The sequence below is a fragment of the Lactuca saligna genome, chromosome 3 (assembly GCF_052625555.1).
Source record: "Lactuca saligna cultivar CGN05327 chromosome 3, ASM5262555v1, whole genome shotgun sequence".
Lineage (NCBI taxonomy): Eukaryota > Viridiplantae > Streptophyta > Magnoliopsida > Asterales > Asteraceae > Lactuca > Lactuca saligna.
In genome coordinates this window covers 37,040,508-37,046,225 of record NC_136419.1, presented here as the reverse complement: position 1 = coordinate 37,046,225, position 5,718 = coordinate 37,040,508, and the positions used below count along the sequence as shown (strand labels likewise).

The following is a 5,718-nucleotide window of genomic DNA, read 5'->3' as shown; positions in this document are numbered from 1 at the left end:
ATTTAATATGAATTAAAAAAAATGTTTATTTGTTTTATATTTTTATTTTTACTAACAACATTTGATAATGAATAATTTATCGGTTTACCTCATTTATTTTAAAAAAATATATATCTCCATAAATAATGATTTATACATTACATTTAAAAATGAATAAAATTGTAAATTTTATATGAATTAACTCATTTGTATTTATGAATACACTTGTAAAATAATAAATGAATAAAACTCGAAAAAAAGATTATAAAATCAACTAAAATGGTACTCATTTATAAACAAATAAAACACATTTCTATTCATATAAGAATATAATTATAATAGTAAATGAATAAGTTACAATATATATTTTTTATACGGAAACTAGTGCTACAATTACAATTATAAATGAATAAAACACATTTTTTCTCCTTCCAAAAGAGGTATTGGTGTCGGTGTTTCATTTGGTAAATCTCCTACCTCCCACTATATGCATGTTTATTCATTGTATCTATAAAAATGTTAATGAAACAATTATGTATAATTATATGGTCATTCACACATAAATACACTAATATTCACAAATGAATACCCTGTTATTCATAAATAAATGTAGTCATTCAAACATAAATTCACACATAAATATATTGGTTGTGGTTGCTTGCCTCGCTCCTCTCGGACCAGCCTCATGGAGTATTCAGTGATGATTAACTGCAAAATGAGACATCTAACATTACATTTATATAAGATTACAACTGCAAGCATTCAAGTTCCATTTTTCTGAATTCAAGCATTTCATCGAGCACCTTATGTGCATAACTTAATTCCATCACCGCCAATTAAGCTCACCAAATCCATTAAATCTCATCAAATCCATTTTACACTTCCATTAAATCTCATCAAATCCATTTTTAACGATTAACTAAGCTCACCATAGAACTCTCCTCTAGCAATGGAATCCCTGTTAGCATCTCCGAGCGCCGCCGAGTCCAAATACGTCTCCGCCAACTGCACTCTCTTCACATTATCCTGTTCTTGAACCAACATGTTCCAATAAGTCCAACAACTTCTCAACTATTATCTTCGGTTGTTCAAATGTCGGAGGCCCTTCCCTTGAGTTCACAAGCCTCTTCCCTATGCCTTCCACTCCGATACCTCCAATCCACTCCCTCACTGCATCATCGTACACTCTTGCCCTCAATGCCCCGAAGAAATCTGAACAAGAAATCATTCATAAGTTATATATATACATATATTTTAACATTTTTTGAGGTTAATTTATAGAAGAAAGAATACCGATGGATTGTCCTGGAAAAGTGTCGACAAGCTTCGTAACACCTTCAGGAGAGAGACCATCGGTTTTGAAGATTCCGATGCAGACACCGATTCTGTCTTCTCTCGTCGGAGCCCAGTATAATTTCTCCATACGTCCGTCACGGATGAGGGGAGCGTAAAGGGTGGAGAAGTCATTACCGGTGACGATGATCAGAACTCTACATCGAGACGATGAAGAACGGAAGTCATCGTTGGGATCTGCCATTGTTCGCCGCCAACATAACTCCATCACTGCGGCTTCCCCCTCATCCTTCTCGATCTCAATCTGAATCCTCGTGTACTCTCTCATCTGTTTAACATTTTTAGCTGCTTTGGTGGTGTATAGATGAGGGAGGCGACGAAGCGTGCCCTAGGTATAGAGAGAGAGATGGCAAATTAAAAGGAAAGATATCTGTGAGAAGTTATAGAAATTAAATAAACATTCAATTACTATTATACCCTTTTCACCATTTAAAGTTACACTTTAATACCAATAATTTTCAGAATTTACATAAATGGTCAGTTTGATAATAGCCTTCGATTTGAATATTTAGATGGTCTAGATCTGTTCTCGCGTTCTCAACCTTTTAGGTGGTCTCATTTGATCCTACTCCTATATATATATATATATATATATATATATATATATATATATATATATATATATATATATATATATGTGTGTGTGTGTGTGTGTGTGTGTGTGTGTATTTCAACAATTAACCATTTTAAACTTTAGAACTAACGAACCATTATATTTTTCTAATTTAAAGTTTATTCTTTATCGAAAAAAATCTAAAAATATCTACATTCATAACTTTTTATCCTCTTTCCATTAATATTAAATTCGATAATTTATTTATTTATTTTTCTTTTTTGATCGGTTCAGCATTGTGATTTGTGAATATGCACAAATTCACAGTGCAGATTCACAGATCAAAAAAGTAAAAAAATCGTATTTGATATCAATGGAAAGAGGTTAAAGAGTGATATATATATATATATATATATATATATATATATATATATATATATATATATATATATATATATATATATATATATATATATATATATATATATATATAGCTAGGTTCAAATGTGGATCGACATCTATTGTGCGGATGTGTGGACAATACTATTATGTGAGAATGACAAAGAAAATATATTGTTTGATAATATGAATACGTTTAATATTATATAATTATTGTAATTATTACGCATTTTCACTAATTAAATCAGCTATAATGTAGCACCTGGTTTCCGGTATGTGAATTTTATTTGAGCATTGCCCTATTTTAGCCTTGGACTCGGCGAGTCATAAGGTCCGACTCGCCGAGTAGGGACGAGACTCAGGACACGTTTAAGTGGGCGACTCGGCGAGTCCATATCCTGGACTCGGCGAGTCACCGCTGCTGGATGAAACCCTAAGTTTTAAGGGTTTGCACCCTATTTAAACCCTCATTCCGCCCCAACTCGTCCCCATTCACCCCCAGAACTCCCCAACATCGTTTTTCCCTTATTTCCTTGAGAGATTGAAGTGCTCTTGGTGTGTTCTTGAAGGTTTTGAGGAGAAAGAGGTGTAGATCAAGAAGAGGAGAAGGAGATCAGGCATCTTTGTGTCATTTCAACATATTCCTTGAGGTATAGCTCGTTTCCCCTCTGTTTTCAAGCTTGTAATCCCTTATTGCTTCATTGGAGTCCTTCTTGGGCTCTTCCCCAAGCTTGTTTGTGCTTTGTGGGTGATAATAAGTTGTTAGCCTTTAGATCTAGGCATGATTTAGTCCCTGGAGTTTGGATCTATTGCCTTTATGGGGTCATATGGCATGAAAGCCCTAGATCTACCTCTTTTGGTGCACTTTGAGCCTTAAAATCCATATTGGTGAATATCTACACGTAAAGTTGGAAACTTTACGTGTGAATTGTGTCCTAGAAGCCCAGATCTGTGAATGGAATGGACTGGAATCGAGCAAATCGGTGTATTTGATGGATGCATGGCTGCGACTCGGCGAGTCATATATGTGACTCGACGAGTCTGGTCGCGAGTCGCTGAACTGGTCCCTTTAAGATGTATCGAGTTGAGCCTTGAGTCACAGGGGGTGACTCGGTGAGTTGGAAACTGAACTCACTCATGATAGGACTCGGCGAGTCAATGCCCTGACTCGGCGAGTCCAAGGCAATCTTCATAAGATCAAGAACAGACTCGGCGAGTTGTTCATACAACTCGGCGAGTCTTAGCATATGTGTTCTTCGGATGAAGATGAACTCGACGAGTTGTTCATACAACTCGGCGAGTAGGATGAAGGAGTTGAATGACAGTTTAGAAGATAAACTCGTCGAGTCATAGCCCAACTTGACGAGTAGAATCAGGGACCCAGGACAATAGTTTGCTAGGGACTCGGCGAGTGGAGATCCACTCGGCGAGTCGGGTAAACTAATAGTTGACTTTGATTTGACTTAGGGCTAGACCAGGGGTAAAATGGTCTTTTTACCCAAAGGACAGTTAGCAGTGTATGACTAAGTATATTGTGGGAATTACAGCCGGGGAGTTTCCGGAGCAGCAGCAGCAGTAGTAGGTGATCAATTCCCACACAGACCAGCAGCTATTTCGAGGTGAGTTTCCTTTCATTAGTAATGGGTCTAAGGCACCAAGGCCGGCCCGTATAGATGGGACGTTAGTATTATAGTGTGGGTCGAGCCCGTATCTATTAGTCGAGTTGATTGTGATATATACCAGTATGATAGAACTGTTTATACTTGTTGTCTGCGTGTTACTTGTATGATCTGTGTTGACGGTTGGGTGTGGGCGAGGCCCGTATCCCTCCGAGAATGGAGTGTGGGCTAGGCCCGTATCTTCACGAGTGTGGGCGGGGCCCGTATCTCTCAGAAAGTGAGGTGTGGGCGGGGCCCGTATCCTCACGAGTGTGGGCGGGGCCCGTATCTCCTAATTGCATGTTATTTGTTATATGCTGTATGGTATGGGGTATTATGGGGGAGCTTACTAAGCTTTGTGCTTACGGTTTCAGTTTTGGTTTCAGGTACCTCCTCAGCTAGGGAAAAGGAGCCGGCACGGTAGCAGCATGTCACACACACACCCTTCGGTTTCCGCATTTACGAGATTCACTGGGATTGTATTATGATATTTGATGGATTGTATGGATTGAATATTAAAACATGGTTTGCGATGTGTTATGGCGTGATCAAACAATGCTTTTATTTATTAATGTTTTCTAAAAGTAATATTTTAAAATGAAATTTTTGGACATGAAAATTGGGTCGTTACATATAAGGTTACTATAGATTTTTTTAAAATTGTTTTCATTCTGTCAGAATGTTATCAGGATGATTATTGAGTTGTTTATTGAGTCGTATTCTGTAAGAATGAAAATAAATGAAAAACGATGACAACTAAAATGTAAAAGCATGAAGTTGGAGAAACTAGGGTTCTAGCCACACATAACTAGAACAATCAACAAGTCTAGAAAAATGAAATAATCCGTACACGAGACTTACAAATCCAAAGACAAATGTTTCCAAATGATTACAATCGAAACCTTGCAAAACCCTTTGAAATTGCTCTTCTCCCATGCTCTGGAAATGAAGTATGGGTGTGTAAATGTCCCTAATCCCGTAATATGAAGGATAGGAAAAAATGCCAAAAGTTAGTTTTTGGGTCGAACATGCCCCATGTCGAAATAGAGTAAATCAACCCGTGTTGTGTGGAAATATGCAAGTTTTCATTAGGTCTTCTACCAAAGTACTATGCTAAAAAACGCTCAGCTGGACCAACACAGCCCGTGTCAAAATAGGCTAAACTGACACGGGTCGTGTTCAGCATGGTCAACAGCTTCTTCTTGGTCAAACACGATCCATGTTCATTTTTCAGTGCAAGTCCAACATGCCCTATGTTTTCTCCTGCTTCCATGTCTAATCTTGATTTTTCCAACTTTTTTGTTTTGCATCCAATCATCCTAGAATCTTCACCCATGCTTTCCGGTACCACCCAAAGTGCATTTCAACCTCCGGTTTACATGAAAGACCATAAAAGCATGCAAATAAGGTTATTCTATAGACTAACATAAATTTAATGAAATGCAAGAAAAAATGAAAAAAAAAAACTATTCTAAATGGATGCATAAAAGGGATTAAAAGTTATGCAAAAAGGTGCACAAAATGCACCTAACAACCACCTTCTGGCACAAGGCCATGATTTTCCAATCCAAAATTGCCACCGGTCTCTCGATCTAGTTCAAAAGATCATTTACATGAATGTCGTCTATAGGAATTGTCGCTGAATTGAAACATCCCAAAATACGACCCAAAAACTTTTGTTTAACAATTACTAAAAATACTAAGATAATATCATAAAATAAAATTCATACGTCAATATCTCAAAACCGTAGCAAAGTGTTATGTAGAACTGTATCA

General features: G+C 37.1%; 1 pseudogene across 1 annotated transcript; it reads right to left on the bottom strand.

Moving 5' to 3' along the window:
* Positions 1–877: 877 nt before the first annotated feature.
* Positions 878–1,600, bottom strand: LOC145035371 (ribulose bisphosphate carboxylase/oxygenase activase, chloroplastic-like; annotated as a pseudogene). Its single transcript, XR_013678339.1, has 2 exons — positions 1,273–1,600; positions 878–1,191 (listed from the first exon to the last, which is right to left on the bottom strand). The product of XR_013678339.1 is annotated as a ribulose bisphosphate carboxylase/oxygenase activase, chloroplastic-like (transcript).
* Between the last annotated feature and the right edge of the window lie 4,118 nt (positions 1,601–5,718).